The following is a 17941-nucleotide window of genomic DNA, read 5'->3' as shown; positions in this document are numbered from 1 at the left end:
AAATTAGATGCCCAAGCAGATTAATCCCAAGTTTTGTAGTCGGAATTCGAATCTAACACAAAAATTATGACCCAAAACTGCAAACAACATTAAAGAAGATATTGTCGGAGTTTTCATCAATTTTAACTTTTCTTTAAATTTTCTTAATGAATGTTGCCTGTGTAAGAGATCATTTCAGAATAAAGATCTTTCATAGCATATCAAGTTAGAGGAAGGTCTCATGTATTTCTAAAATAGAGCTGAGGACATTATTTTGCTCAACCTGACGAGAGGTCAAAGAAAACGATCCTAATACACTCTTCAAAAATTAGGTAAAAATAAGCAATCAAACTCAGATCTACAAAATTTGCTTAGTTATAGAGTCCACTTAATTTTCTTTATCAATTTCTTCCAAATCTTTTTACATTATTGTTTTTCTTAAACTTATCGAGAGAGAGAAGATGGGAAAAATAGTGTGGAAGAAGACGGAAATTGGGAGGGGGAGTTTCAGTGGACTAGCACAAAGGGGAGGGACTCTTGATAAGATGAATCGGGGAAGGGATGGGGTCAAAGTTAAGGAACCAAATACTAGTGTTTAAAAAAAAAATTAAAGTTTGAGACATGTCATTTAAATAATGACTGGGACAGAAAATTCACAGTTTTATGCGCTTATATTTTTTTGGTCAACACACGCGTGTGACATAACAAAAGTGGTGTGTCTTAGTTGCACTTTGAAAAGATTGAGTGTATAAAATGATTTTCGTCCATAAAAAAATATGTAACAGGTATTTGGTCCATAATTTAGGAGGTAACTTATGTATTTTGCCTATTGTAAACATGTGGCTATGGGCATAACAAGTGTGGATAAGTTATGATCTTTGGTACGTGCCTTGATGAGAAATTACATCTGTGACTACTATCGCTAGTGAATAACGTGGTCGCTAGTATTAGGACAGATGCGTGAAAATTTAACATGATGTGCCTTAATGGGACTCTATATCTAGTTGAAGCAATCTTCAAAAGTGTCATCACCCGAATTTTCCATCCTCAAGAGCCGTGATGGCGCCTACTGGTGAAAGCTAGGCAAGTCAAATTATTCTAATTACTAAACCTTTTCCAGTTTTAAACCATTATCAGCGATGAGTAGATATCATGCCAATAGCGAAAATAATTAAGCGGAAGACAAAATCTGATAATTAATCTTAATACAAGCTGTGGAAGTCTAAATACAACTCTACCCAGAATTTGGTGTCACAATTTTACAGACGGTCTAAGAATACTACATACAAAGTCTGAAAAACAAAAGATACATTGTTTCTAAAATAAGTAAAGGAACAAGATAAAGGAAAGATAGGAGGTGACGCCAAGGCCCGCGGACGCCTGCAAGACTACCTCGGGTCGTCTGTTGGACTGAAGGCAGCAACCTCACTGCGGTCCGAAGTCTACAACACTGGGATCTGCACAAAAGAGTGTAGAGTGTAGTATCAACACAACCAACCCCGTGTGCTGGTAAGTATCTAGCCTAACCTCGGCGAAGTAGTGACGAGGCTAGGACTAGACTACCAAATAAACCTGTGCAGTTATATCATAAACAACGAAAATAGAAGCAGATAATTGCAATTAAAATTGGGCAGGGGAAACTTGCTTTAGGGAATAACAGATAACAACAGAATATCAAGAAAATATAAAGAAACGAAAATCCAATTACTAACACGGATAGGGAAACAAATGCAGAGTTCACTTTCATTTCACATCTCGTTGCAGGCGTGCAACCCGATCCCATTACATGTATCTCGTTGCAGGTGTGCAACCCGGTCCCATTTCACATATCTCGTTGCAGGCGTGCAACCCGCTCCCATTTCTTTTATCAATATCAATCATAAAAAGATCCCGGCAAGGGAACAATAATATCAAAACAAACATCTCGGCAAGGGAGCAATAATATAAAAATAATATCCTGGCAAGGAAACAATAATAATAATAATATCTCGGCAAGGGAACAGTAATGATAACAACATCCCGGCAAGGGAACAGTAATGATAATAACATCTCGGCAAGGGAACAATAATGATAATAACATGTGAAGCGCAATAAACCACAACGGAGTCATAACAATTACAATACAAGACTCACGGGCATGCTTGACACCAATATATAGATACTCGTCACCATGCCTATACGTCGTACTCCACAATTAACACGTAGCAAATAAGACACGGCTCCTAATCCCTCAAGCTAAGGTTAGACCAAACACTTACCTCGATGCTACGAACACAATTCAAGCCTCTACTATCGTTTTACCTCTTGATTCCACCACCAATTCGCTCGTATGTAGCCACAAGTTACTTAATTACATCAATAAACGCTAAATGAATCAATTCCAAGGCATGAAAATAAGTTTCCCAAAGTTTTACCCAAAAAGCCAAAAATTGCCCCCGGGTCCACATGGTCAAAACCCAATGTTCGAACCAAAACCCAATTACCCATTCCCCCATGAACCCAAATATATAATTTGTTTTGAAATCGGACCTCAAATCGAGTTCCAAATCCCCAATTTTTGAAAAACTTAGGTTCTACCCAAAACAACCAATTTTCCCCGTGAAAATCATTGATTTTGAGTTGAAATCATGTGAAAAGATGTTAATGATTGAAGGAAACGAGTTAAAATTGACTTACAATTGATTTTGAAGAAGAGTTGTCTTTGAAAAATCGCCCAAGAGTGTTTTGGTTTTGAAAGAGTGTGAAAAATGAAAGATTTTCGGCTAAGTTATAAAATTGCGGGTTGCAGATATGGGAATTGCGACGAGAGTTCGCAATTGCGAACCCCGACCTCTGCTATGTTCGCATTTGCGAAGGGGTTCTCGCATTTGCGATTTGGGAAATGCGAACAAAGGATCGCATTTACGATAACAGGCCCAAAAGGGGCGTATCGCATTTGCGAGGAAGAGCTGGCCTGGGCTGTTTCACATTTGCGACTCAGCCTTCCCATTTGCGAACTCGCATTTGCGAGCCAGGCTTCGCTAATGCGAAGCCTGCAGGCTTGATCACACCAGCTAAAAACCTGTAATTCACCAAGTCCAAAATCCACCATGTGGCCTATCCAAAACTCACCCGAGCCCTCGGGGCTCCAAACCAAACATGCACACCAACCTAAAAATATCATACGGACTCGCTTGTGTATTCAAATCACTAAAATAACATCAACAACTATGAATTTAGCATCAAAATCATGAAATTTTCTTAAGAACTTCAAATTTTTAATTTTCTCAAAAATGATCCGATTCACGTCGTTTCAAGTCTATTTCTTGCCAAATTTCACAGACTTATCTTAAATCACATAAGACCTGTACCGGGCGCCGGAACCAAAATACTGGCCCGATACCATCAAGTTTTAATCACAATTCATTTCCAAAACTAATAAACCATTTTAGAAAATAATTTTCTAAAAATTCATTTATAGGGTTTGGGACCTCGGAATTCGATTCCGGGCATACGCCTAAGTCCCATATTTTTCTACGGATCCTCCGGGACCGTCCAATCATGGGTCCGGATCAGTTTACCCAAAATATTAACAGAAGTCAACTTAAACTCATTTTAAATGCAAAATTCATAATTTTCCTAGATTTTCACAAAATGGCTTTCCGGCTACGCGCTCGGACTACGCACGCAATCGAGGTGATGCCGAAAGGGGTTTTTAAGGACTCGGAACGCAGAATCCACTTTTAAAACAAGTGATGACCCAACTTTTGGGTCATCACATCGTCCACCTCTAAAACAACCGTTCGTCCTCGAATGGACAGAAGAAGGAAGTACCTGAGTGGGGGAAAAGATGGGATAACGGCTCTGCATATCAGACTCGGACTCCCAGGTCGATGCCTCAGCGGGCTGACCTCTCCACTGAACACGAACAGAAGGAAAAATCTTCGATCTCAACTAACGAACCTACCGGTCTAGAATAGCTACCGGCTCCTTCTCATAAGACAAGTCCTTGTCCAACTGGACAGTGCTGAAATCTAACACGTGAGATGGATCACCGTGATATTTCCGAAGCATGGACACATGAAACACTGGATGCACAGATGATAAGCTCGACGGCAACACAACCCTTCTTTCCAAATCTCATCACGCCCTTCATAGGCGACACTCAAAGCAATACCCGCCCACCGACCATGAATGCCAAATCTCGAACCTTGTGGTCGGCATAACTCTTTTGCCTGGACCGAGCTGTACGAAGCCTATCCCGAATAATCTGACCTTGTCCAAGACATCCTGTACTAGATCTGTACCCAACAATCGAGCCTCCTCCGGCTCGAACCATACAACCGGCGACCGACACCGCCTACCATACAAAGCCTCGTAAGGAGCCATCTGGATACTCGACTGGTAGTTGTTGTTGTAGGCAAACTCTGCTAAAGGCAAAATCTGATCCCACGAGCCTCCAAAGTCAATGACACAAGCTCGGAGCATATCCTCCAAAATCTGAATAGTCGCTTGGACTGCCCGTCCGTCTGAGGATGAAATGTTGTACTCAACAGAAACTCGTGTGCCCAACTCTCACTGAACTGCTCTCCAGAAATGGGAGGTAAACTGCGTACCTCCGTCCGAAATGATAGACTCGGGCACACCATGAAGGCGAACTATCTTCCTGATATAGATGTCAGCTAACCTTTCGGAAGAGTAAGAGACTGCCACAAGAATGAAATTGCCGACTTGGTCAGCCTATCAACAATAACCCACACTTCGTCGAACTTTCTCTAGTCCGCGGGGTCCAACAACGAAGTCCATAGTGATCCGCTCCCACTTCCACTCGGGAAGCTCAATCCTCTGAAACAAACCACCAGGCCTTAGATGCTCGTACTTAACCTGCTGACAGTTGAAACTCCGAGCCACATATGCAACGATATCCTTCTTCATTCTTCTCCATCAATAATGCTACCGCAAATCCTGATACATCTTCGCATCGCCTGGATGAATATAGTACCAGGAACTATGGGCCTCCTCTAAAATCAACTCTCGAAGCCCATCCACATTAGGCACACAAATTCGACCCTGCAATCTCAAAAATCCATCATCACCTAAAGTAACCTGCTTGGCACCTCCGTGCTGCACCATGTCTCTAAGGACACACAAATGGGGGTCATCATACTGCCGATCTCAGATACGCTCCAATAAAGAAGAACGAGCGACTATGCAAGCTAACACACGGTTGGGCTCAGAAACATCCAACCTCACAAACTGATTGGCCAAAGCCTGAACATCTAAAGCAAGCGGTCTCACACTGACCGGAATATAAGCAAGACTGCCCATACTGGTTGACTTTCTACTCAAAGCGTCGGTCACCACATTGGCCTTTCCCAGATGATATAAGATGGTGATATCATAGTCCTTTAATAGTTCCAACCATCTTCTCTGCCTCAAATTTAGATCCTTCTGCTTGTACAAATACTGCAGAGTCTTGTGATCCGTGAACACCTCACATGCCACGCCATACAGATAATGCCTCCAAATCTTCAACGTGTGAACTATGGTTGCTAACTCCAAATCATGAACCAGATAGTTCTTCTCATGAATCTTCAACTGCCGTGAAGCATAGGCAATGACCTTGCCATCCTGCATCAACACCGCACCAAGTCCAATACTAGATGCATCACAATAAACTGTATAAGGCCCTGAACCTGTGGGCAAAACCAACACTGGTGCCGTAATCAGAGCTGTCTTGAGCTTTTAAAAGCTCGCCTCACACTCGTCAGACCATATGAACTAGGCACCCTTCTGGGTCAACCTGGTCATCGGCGCTGTGATAGATGAAAACCCCTCCACGAACCGACGATAGTAGCCTGCCAATCCTATGAAACTCAGAATCTCTGTAGCTGATGCTGGTCTAGGCAAGTTCTTGACTGCCTCAACCTTCTTCGGATCAACCTGAATACCCTCTGCAAATACAACATGACCTAGGAATGCAACCAAACTCAACGAGAACTCACACTTCGAAAACATAGCATACAACTGACTATCCCTCAAAGTCTGAAGAACCACTCTAAGATGTTGCTCGTGCTCCTCCCAGCTACGGGAATAGATCAAAATATCATCAATGAAGACTATCACGAACAAATCCAAGTAAGGCCTGAACACTCGGTTCATCAACTCCATAAAAGTTGATGGGGCATTTGTCAACCTGAATGACATCACCAAGAACTCATAATGCCCGTACAGAGTGCGAAAAGCTATCTTAGGGACATCGAACGCCCTAATCCTCAACTGATGGTAGCTAGATCTCAAGCCAATCTTCGAGAATACCTTGGCACCCTGAAGCTGATCAAACAAATCATCAATCATCGGCAATGGATACTTATTCTTGATTGTAACCTTGTTCAACTGCCGGTAATCAATACACATTGTTATCGATCCGTCCTTCTTCTTAACAAACAACACCAGCACACCCCAAGGTGAAACACTAAGTCTAATGAAACCTTTCTCAAGCAAGTCTTGTAACTGCTCCTTCAACTCTTTCAACTCAGGCGGGGCCACACGATACGGCGAGATATAAATGGGTTGAATGCCTAGAGCCAAATCAATGCAAAAGTCAATATCCCTGTCGGGCGGCATACCCGGCAGGTCCGAAGGAAATACCCCAGGAAACTCGCGTACAACTGGCACAGAATCAATAGAAGGAACCTCAGCACTAGAATCACGAACATAGGTCAAATAGGCCAAACACCCCTTCTCGGCCATATGCCGAGCCTTCATATAAGAGATAACACTGCCGGTAGAATGACCAGGAGTCCCTCTCCACTTTAAACGAGGTAAACCCGGTAAGGCTAAGGTCATAGTCTTGGCATAGCAGTCCAAGATAGCATGATAAGGTGATAACCAGTCCATCCCCAATATGACATCGAAATCAACCATGTCCAGAAGAAGCAAATCTACACGAGTCTCAAGACCCCCAATCACAACTATACAAGAACGATGGACTCGATCTACCACAATAGAATCACCCACCGGTGTAGACACATAAACAGGAGCACTCAAAGAATCACTAGGCATGACCAGAATCGGTGCAAAATAAGATGACACATAGGAGTACATAGATCCCGGATCAAATAAAATTGAAGCATCTTCGCTACAAACCAGAACAGTACCTATGATAACTACATCGGAAGCCTCAGCCTCGGGCCTGGATGGAAAAGCATAACATCGGGGCTGGGCCCCACCACCCTAAACTACATCTTTGGGACGGGCTGTTGCTGGCTGGCCTCCACCTCTAGCGGTCTGAGCTCTACCTCGAATACCTCTACCTCCACCTCTAACACCTCTACCCCCACCTCTAGCTGGCTGGGCGGGCTGTGGAACACTCGGTGCCTAAACCATGGCACAAGAACCCTGATGCTGAGAGCTGCTCGGTGCTCGAGGGCAAAACCTAGCAATGTGACCCATATCATCACAAGTATAACAAGCCCTCAGCTACTGAGACTACTGACCCTGACGACCTGAATGACCACCCCGAAAACTCTGAAGCGGCGGTGCACTGATAGGAGTTGGTGGTGCACTATAGGGCTGCTGATTAGAATACTACATATGGGAACCACGACCATCTGAAGCACCGTGAGAAACCTGAAGTGCTGACTGAAAAGGCCTAGGAGGATGGCCTCTACCATACGAATCTCTGCCTCCAGACGAGGTACCACTGAATCGACCTGAATGACGAGGCCTCTTGTTAGACCCCTGACCACCTCCCTGTGATAGAACCATCTCAACTCTCCTGGCCACATTGGCCGCCTTCTAGAAAGAAATCTCACTCCTTGTTTCCTTGTCCATTTGAAGTCGAATCGACTGAATAAGTCCCTGAATGAACCTCCTCACCCTCTCTCTCTTAGTGGGAAGTATGATAAGAGAATGACGAGCCAAGTTGATGAATCTGGTCTCATACTGAGTAACAGTCATAGAACCCTGCTGGAGACGCTCAAACTGCCTCCGATAGGCCTCTCTCTGAGTAATAGGGAGAAACTTCTCCAGAAATAGCTGAGTAAACTGCTCTCAAGTCAAAGCGGGTGATCCGGCTGGTCTAGCCAAGAAAGAATCTCTCCACCAAGTCTTGGAGGATCCAGACAAGCAAAAAGTAGCAAGATCGACCACATTGGTCTCCACTATCCCCATGTTCCTGAGAACCTCATGACAGCTGTCTAGATAATCCTAGGGATCTTCAGAAGATGCACTGCTGAAAGTGGTAGTGAAGAGCTTGGTGAAACCTATCCAACCTCCACAAAGCCTCCGAAGACGTAGCTGATCTATCACCGGTCTATGTTGCTGCCCGGCTGAAGAAACGGTATGTGACTTCGCCATTAGCGAAAGGACAAGAGTAGAGGTTTCAATTTAACAGTGAGAGAACAAATACCGCACGACAGAAAAGAATAGAACTGAAACTTTTCCTAACTCCGTAGTCTCTAGGGGATAAATACAAACGTCTCTGTACCGACCCCTCAGACTCTACTAAGCTTGTCTGTGAACTGTGAGACCCATGTAACCTAGAGCTCTGATACCAACTTGTCACGACCCGGATTTCTCACCCTCGAGAGCCGTGATGGCGCCTACTGGTGAAAGCTAGGCAAGCCAAATTATTCTAATTACTTAACCTTTTCCTGTTTTAAACCATTATCAGTGATGAGTAGATATCATGCCAATAGCGAAAATAATTAAGCGGAAGACAAAATCTGATAATTAATCTTAATACAAGCTGCGGAAGTATAAATACAACTCTACCTAGAATTTGGTATCACAATTTCACGAACGGTCTAAGAATACTACACACAAAGTCTAAAAAACAAAAGATACACTGTTTCTGAAATAAGTAAAGGAAATAGTATAAAGGAAAGATAGGAGGTGACGCCAAGGCTTGCGGACGCCTGCAGGACTACCTCGGGTCGCCTGTTGGACTGAAGGCAGCAACATCACTGTGGTTCGAAGTCTACAACACTAGGATCTGCACAAAAGAGTGCAGAGTGTAGTGTTAGCACAACCGACTCCATGTGCTGGTATGCGTTTAGCCTAACCTCGGCGAAGTAGTGACGAGGCTAGGACCAGACTACCAAATAAACCTGTGTAGTTATATCATAAATAACGGAAATAGAAGAAGATAATTGCAATTAAAATTGGGCAGGGGAAACAAGTTTCAGGGAATAACAGATAACAACAGAATATCAAGAGAATATAAAGAAACCAAAATCCTATTACTAACACGGATAGGGAAAACACATGCAGAGTTCACTTTCATTTCACATCTCGTTGCAGGCGTGCAACCCGATCCCATTTCATATATCTCGTTGTAGGCGTGCAACCGATCCCATTTCATATATCTTGTTGCAGGCATGCAACCCGATCCCATTTCACATATCTCGTTGCAGGCGTGCAACCCGCTCCCATTTCACATATCTCGTTGCAGGCATGCAACCCGCTCCCATTTCACATATCTCGTTGCAGGTGTGCAACCCGCTCCCATTTCACATTCTCGTTGCAGGCGTGCAACCCATTCCCATTTCACATATCTTATTGCAGGCGTGCAATCCACTCCCATTTCTTTTGTCAACATCAATCACAAAAAGGTCCCGACAAGGGAATAATAATATGAAAATAACATCCCGTCAAGGGAACAATAATGATAATAATATCTCGGCAAGGGAACAGTAATGATAATAACATCCCGACAAGGGAATAATAATGATAATAACATCCCGGCAAGGGAACAATAATGATAATAACATGTAAAGCGCAATAAACCACAAGGAGTCATATCAATTACAATACAAGACTCACGGGCATGTTTGACACCAACGTATAGATACTCGTCATCATGCCTATACGTCGTACTCCACAATTAACACGTAGCAATTAAGACACGACTCCTAATCTCTCAAGCTAAGGTTAGACCAAACACATACCTCGATGCCACGAACACAATTCAAGCCTCTACTATCGCTTTAACTCTTGATTCCACCACCAATTCACTCGTATCTTGCCACAAGTTACTTAATTGCATCAACAAACGCTAAATGAATCAATTCCAATGCATGAAAATAAGTTTCCCAAAGTTTTACCCAAAAAGTCAAAAATCGCCCCCGGGCCCACATGGTCAAAACCCAATGTTCGAACCAAAACCCGATTACCCATTACCCCACGAACCCAAATATATAATTTGTTTTGAAATCGGACCTCAAATCGAGGTCCATATCCCCAATTTTTGAAAAACCTAGGTTCTACCAAATTTCCTCCATGAAAATCATTGATTTTGAGTTGAAATCATGTGAAAAGATGTTAATGATTGAAGGAAATGAGTTAAAATTGACTTACAATCGATTTGGAAGAAGAGTTGTCTTTGAAAAATCGCCCAAGAGTGTTTTGATTTTGAAAGAGTGTGAAAAATAAAAGATTTTCGGCTAAGTTATAAAATTGCAGATATGGGAATTGCGACCAGAGTTCGCAATTGCGAACCCCGCCGCTGCTATGTTCGCATTTGCGAAGGGGTTCTCGCATTTGCGAGTTTGGAAATGCGAACAAAGGATCGCGTTTGCGATAACATGCCCAAAAGGGGCGTATCGCATTTGTGAAGGAAATCTTGCATTTGCGAGGAAGAGCTGGCCTGGGCTGTTTCGCATTTGCGACTCAGCCTTCACATTTGCGAACTCGCATTTGCGAGCCAGGCTTCGCAAATGCGAAGCCTGCAGGCCTGATCACACCAGTTAAAAACCTGCAATTCACCAAGTCCAAAATCCTCCCCGTGGCCTATCCAAAACTCACCCAAGCCCTCGGGGTTCCAAACCAATATGCACGCCAACCTAAAACCATCATACGGACTCGCTCGTGTATTCATATCACTAAAATAACATCAACAACTATGAATTTAGCATCATAATCATGAAATTTTCTTAAGAAATTCAAATTTCCAATTTTCTCAAAAACGATCCAATTCACGTCGTTTCAAGTCTGTTTCTTACCAAATTTCACAGAATTACATTAAATCAAATATAAGACCTATACCGGGTGCCGGAACCAAAATACGGGCCCGATACCATCAAGTTTTAATCACAATTCATTTCCAAAACTCATAAACAATTTCAGAAAATAATTTTCTTTAGAAATTCATTTCTCGGGCTTGGGACCACGGAATTCGATTCCTACGCCTAAGTCCCATATTTTCCTACGGACCCTCCGGGACCGTCCAATCACGGGTCCGGGTCCGTTTACCCAAAATGTTGATCGAAGTCAACTTAAACTCATTTTAAATACAAAATTCATCATTTTTCACATATTTTCACAAAATCGCTTTCCGGCTATGCGCCCGGAGTGCGCACGCAAATCGAGGTGATGCCGAAAGAGGTTTTTAAGGCCTCGGAATACAGAATCCACTTTTAAAACAAGTGATAACCTTTTTGGGTCATCACAAAAAAAAAATTTATGTACATGTTTTTCCGGTTGTTAGTGCGTTTAATTGAAGTGAAGTTAATTCACATAGAAGGTGTGAAACCTCTTGAAGGATAGTCTTCTTTATTGATGAAAGTTGCTAATAAATTAAATCCCCTCCCCCCTTCCTCCCCCCCCCCCACCCACATTTCCTACCTTCTTCTGTGCATCTGCCAGGGGGGATGACAAAAATATCTGTTAGTATATGCGCGTTTTTTACCTTTTTCTGTTTTATGGTTCAAGTTTACCTTCGTTTATATTTGCTAGTTTGCTGGAACCATGTTATGTCTTGGCTTCAACTTTATATTCTGATAAAAAATTTATGTCTTGGCTTTACATGGCTTATGTTTCATTATACCAATGAACATGCTTCTTGGGTTATTTAAGAAGGATAATGTGAAAGAAGAAATTTCCTTAGTAAGAGATTACAACTATGGTTCAAGTCCAGTATAGTGCAGAAAGAAATAGTTGATTTTGTGCGGCATATGCATGCCCCTGGTACCTAATATTGGTCGCAATGTCAATTCATATGTGCTCTTGCACTTTGGCCACTAGGGCAAAAACCAAGCTTGAAATGAAAATGGAATTCTAGATGGTATTATTTCCTGGGATTATCCCAAAAAAGATCCCTAGCTTCTATGGGAAATAGGCACATGCACAAGACAAGTATAGGTATGTACCTTCAATATAGGTGATGATTCCAAGAGGGTAAATCTGTAAAATGTTATAGCACTACCAAATTTAATCATACTAGTATGTATGAACGTGCGTTGCACGTTAATAATGACACGTGATGATTTAAATATTTATTTATATGAAAAAATAATAAAATTTAATTAATGAGAGTAATTTTATATATAATAATACAACAATCATCTAAATGCCGAAAAATATTATTACATTAGCATAATACATGAATTTAAAATAAAAGGAAAGCATCAAAAACTTACACAAATGATCAATTTTGTCATGTTAGATAATTATTATTATTGTTTAAAAGTATTTAATGTAATGGTATCTTAACGAACGCTTCTTTGTGAATAATATTTTTTTGTGTGTATGTTTCCTCCTAATGCTTTGGTTGCTCTGCCTAAACCCAAAACTCTTGATATCCTTCTTGAAAGTGCAACATACTATTGTTCGTGCAAGAAAATATATTGTAGTAAATATTGTACTCCAATATTTAGGATGTTTGTCCTTGTATATTTATTATATTTGCAAAACATAAACATACTAAAAATTATTTTCAGATAAATTTAAAAGGATATTTCTTAGTTTCGGAAGACGAAAGTTGAATTCGGGATAAAATTATACTTAGAAGCACATTAACCAGTATCATAATTTTTGCATGTATGACGTTATTGTGAAAACTTCTATATACCATATGTGCGCTATTACATAAGTTATTCGGCGTATCTAAGTTTTCAGTAGCATGACCGGCATATTTTTTTTCAAACCAACCTATATATAATAGAATATCAATTTTAACTTAGTCTATTATATATATACGGTGACACTAAAATACGTAAAAAAAATATTAACCTTGACAACAAACATGTATGGTAGAAAGCCATTTGGTATTAAAGTATTTAAGTATAATCTTCTTGGTAGTAATTATTTGTATCATTTCTGCTAAGTCAAAATTGAAAAATATTTTGTTTTTACTATAAAATTTTGCAATCCACCTTTTATTTAATTGATCAACATATTCATTTCTGCTAATTAAGATATCTGTTTAATTCTATCATGCGATTTCACAATTTGCGTTTTAATCTAATGATAGAAATATTTCTCTTATTAAATGTACTACTATTACCATTGGAGTTGATAATCAAGTGTTCAGGAAGAACCAAATCGTCTTTTATTGGATGCTCTTCTTCATTTTTGACACGAAGCAAGAAGACACTGAATCTTGATATACACTTTATATTTCTTGTGAGTTGAATCTTTTTCATTTAAGGCCAAAAGTATAACTTTGGCAAGTTAGCTTTTACAGTCTATATTTTTTTCGATTTTGGAACTACTTGTAGTACTTGACAGAAATCACCTCCCAAAGCATTAATTTTCCACCAAATGATTCATTAATATCCAATATATATCTAGAACTCCGGGCAATTATTTCGATCGTTTGACACTTAGCCATACACACTTCATCCCATTTTATCAATTTTACTTTTCTTATAAATTTGTGATGGTTATTTAAATTATTTAAAGATGTATATCAAATCTAAAGTGGGTGGGCTCACAATAAAATCGTTATTGGTACATCACTTGCTATTATTGTTAACAGTGTCATGTCTCTTGATATGATATTTGCAAGTAATGCATGACATAGAAATATCATTTCGATTCCACCAGAGGCATCTACAAAGAATAGTCCTGTTATACCAGAGTCGACTCTTTATAATATAGTCTTGAAAACTTATTCTTGTTTCAGATTTAGCTTTGATCGTGTTTCCTCAAACACTTATATAACATTTTGATTCTTAGTAATATACTAACCTTTTTAAATTTATGTTGTAATTCTCTTTTTATGGAATAAATTTATATACCTTAAAAAAATTTAAACTCGAAGAAGAATTTTACTCATGAATTTAAAAAATAATTGAATTGGATTCTCTTGCTAAATAATTAATTAAAAGATCTAATTATTTGGTTTTAATATAAAAATATTTTATTCTATGTTGATTCAGATCTTAATATTAGTTCACCTCTTGTTTTGAATATTCAATCTTAATTATAATTTTATCCACTATAAATTTTATTTTCAAAGACTAAAAGATTTATCTGACATTTCGCGTTTAGATCTTTATGTTTGTAGAATCATTAGTGGTATTGACCCTTACCAACCATTTTTTGTCTCTTTCTCACATATTTATATTCTTAAATATTTTCTTAGTTGTTGTATAATAATTGGATATTTTTTAATATTATACGAAAAATTGATTAAAAAAATATTATTTGAGTAGGAACATAGTTCAAATATAATATAAAATACATTATCGTGGGGGTATTTTTTTTCCTCAATTTTAACTCTTTATGCAGTCCATTTAATATTACTTTTTTGTGGGTATTGGACATGATGGAGTGGTAATGTATTGCCAATACGGAGGATTTTTATGAAATTGATTTTATTAAACCTTCCTACATATTTATAATAAGAATTCAATAAATATAATTTTATTAATTTTAAAATCTTAAATATTAAACATTAGCTTCTAAAGTCGACTAATATTCTTTATATTAAATTATGTATAATATAAAGTCGACTATAGTTGAATATTAGTCAACTTTAGAATATTATAAAATATTAGTCGACTCTAGAATGTATAATCGAGATTCTATGTATATTAGTCGACTCTAGGAATAATAAAAAATAGTATTAGTTTAATATATTGTGTAGTATTATGTTCTAAAACTAATAGGATTATAAGATTAATATCTAGAATTTCGGTTATATCCTTTTTTATGAGTTATTATGCTTAATATTCTAAGGTATTTTTGTAAACCGATATCGTATTCATACTTTTATAATAATATAGATATAGATTGGTTTTTATACCGTAAAATAAAACTACCAGTACAACTAATTTTAGATTCGACTAATTAAGTTTCTCACCGGTGTGATCATTATAAGCGTACGAGTTAAAACAATATTATAATATATTAGGGTACCTACGAGTTAAAACATATAGTAGGGAAAGTAGTATTAGTATGAAACTCCAAAATTCCCTATGCTTCTCCTAGTTCTAGTAACGCACGTGGAACATAATTATCTACTCAATATGACTAAAATTGATCATTTATGTAAGTTCTGATGATATTCTTTCATTTTGAATTCACGTATTATGCTAATGTAACAATATTTTTCGGCATTTAGAAGATTATTGTAGTATTATATATAAAATTTCTCTCATTAATTAAATTTATTATTTCTTCATATAAATAAATATTTAAATCATCATGTGTCATTATTAACGTGCAATGCACGTTTATAGACACTAGGTGCCATCACGACCCTTTAGGAGGGATTTTGGGTCATGACAAGTTGGTATCAGAGTTCTAGGTTCATGGGTGCTACGAGTCATAAGCAGGTTTAGTAGAGTCTTGCGGATCGGTACGGAGACGTCTGTACTTATCTTCGAGAGGCTACAGAACTGTTAGGAAATTCCAGCTCTTTCATTCCCTATCGTGCGATATTGATTCAGCTCGAAGTACCTGACTTATGTCCCTCTACATCCACTCGTGTATAATATTACCCTCTCAGCGTTCGCTATGCGCCAGTGGTTTGTGATGCTATAGACAGGCTACAAAGGAGTCAGGGATACTCAGGCATTGCCTCGACGTGTTGTCCAGACTGAAGATACAGAAGCATTGAGAGACTATTCAGTTGTTCGTATGGAGGCACAGCGGTTTCCGGCACCTGCTCGACGAGTGCGAGCTGGGAAGGTTTAATTGGTCGATTAGTCCTCGCGATTGTGGCAAGGCCACAAAGTCGGTGTTGATTAGGAATAGTTGGTGGTATTGGAGTACCTTGTGATTTGTGTTGTACAAGCTTTGAGGGTTAGTTTTGTGGATCATCAGACTTTGTTTTCTATGGATTTGCGTCAAGTGGAGGAGTCCAATAGCGGCATTCAGATTGCGGAGTCATATTTGTATCAATCTTAGCCTGAGGTATGTGTATATGTGGTATTGGTAGATTCCCAGATTTGGGGTATGACCAGGGTATAAGATCTCGCACGGGATGATGTTGGGGCTTACAGTATTTCTACGTCAATAATGGATCTACATTTCAGTATCTAGGGGAGTCGGAGGAACAACTTCAGATTCACAGGAGGTCTATTCAGCGTAGGCATCGTGGTTGCGGCAGAACGGGGTGCTTCAGAGGTAATGCGGTGGTCTATGAGTTTCTTGCTACGTAGTTCATGCTAGAGTCATTTATATGTGGGGCTTTGATGGGAGTTATTGTATATCGACTATCCGAAGAAATGAGTCAGTTTAGTAGTGTTGGGTCAGTATAGCCATAGAAGTAAATGGTCCTTTTGAATGGGAATTCTCTACTGGCATTTGTGGTAGCACTCTTGGATTGGGCGGTTTGTGTGACTCGGTTGAGTTGGGGGGTGCAGTCTTGATGGTTTGGTTACGTGCGGGTGGATCTCAGAGGGTTATCGATAGTTTGACTACGGCTTGAGTTGGGTGTCTACTATGGGCATAAGGAATATGTGGTACATTGTGGTTTCTCCCGAATTGGTATCTGAAATTAACAGAGCATTGGCATTGTTGGCTATTATATGTGAAGAGTGTGCATTTTGTGGAAAGGACCTTGAGGTTTGGTTTGCGAGTGCATGGCTGGTAGCATGATGATTACTAGGTTTGAGTTTTTCGAGGTTCATGTTTTGTTACCCGGTCAGAAACTCTATATGAGTGCTTTAGCAGAATGATAGGGTGTAAGTGATATATCAGCCATTTGATCATGTAGTGGAGTTAGAGTATGGAAATTTTGGTATTCCTGAGATTTTGGGGCTAGATGCCCTCATATGTGAATTATTTCCTGTTTGCGGATTGTGGAAAACGTTGAGGATGAGATAGTTAATAGCATGCATGATTTATAGGTCGCTATGGATTTTTGGAAAGGCTATTTACCTATTTGAAAATATTCAGGATTTGGTTGGGGCTATTTGAAAGCTCAATGAGAATAAGTATCTTGTATCAGATCAAGTTTGAGTGCTCCTATGAGATCGTCATTTTGGTTATGTTATCAGGCAGAATGGATATTATTTGTGCCCTAGCCTATGATATGTGCTACTCTTTTATGATGTGTTTGACGGCGAGGTTGTATGATTATTTCCCCCGCAAGTAGTAATCCTGTTCAGGCCTTATGGCGATGCGGGCGAGATAGCCCTCGTGATGTTGATTTGCTTATTGCACCTTAGTCGTGCTTACTTCTTTCATGTGTTAACACTTTCATTTATTTTCCCATAGTTTTATTTGTGCACCTTGTTTTACTTGATATCAGTATTCATGTGTTCAGTGAGCTCGAGCATTTTAGCTTGATGAGTATTTGGGAGCGGGCTGCACGCCGCAGCGGATGTTATGTGGGATACCCTTTCCTTGTGTTTATTTGGTGTTGTGTTTTCCCTTTGTGGGACGATTTGATGAATAATTACACTTTTGTTGTTATACGTGTTGTACTCGTTAGATAATTCTTATACCCTGCTTTTGTTTACTTGTGCTGCATAATTGAGTTATTGTTTGTTTTGTGTACAAACTGTGTAATGTGAGAATCCGTGTGGTTCTGTGATGAGCTGTCAGTTGTGCTGCTGGTATTGGCTGAGATGAGGTTCTTAGACCTGAGATTAGTATTATGGTATCGGGGGTGAGGAGTGTTTGGAAGTATGAGGGTGTTTCTGCTAAGATTTGGTGTGATGGCCCTTGGCGGGCGAGAGAGCTTCTTGACTTGTTGTTTTCATGGGCGGCTATGAGTTCCTGCATGTTTCTTTATCATGAGAAG

The sequence above is a fragment of the Nicotiana tabacum genome, chromosome 8 (genome assembly GCF_000715075.1).
Source record: "Nicotiana tabacum cultivar K326 chromosome 8, ASM71507v2, whole genome shotgun sequence".
In the NCBI taxonomy this organism is placed as follows: domain Eukaryota; kingdom Viridiplantae; phylum Streptophyta; class Magnoliopsida; order Solanales; family Solanaceae; genus Nicotiana; species Nicotiana tabacum.
The sequence above is the reverse complement of the archived record's forward strand: the minus strand, read 5'-3'. Positions refer to the sequence as shown.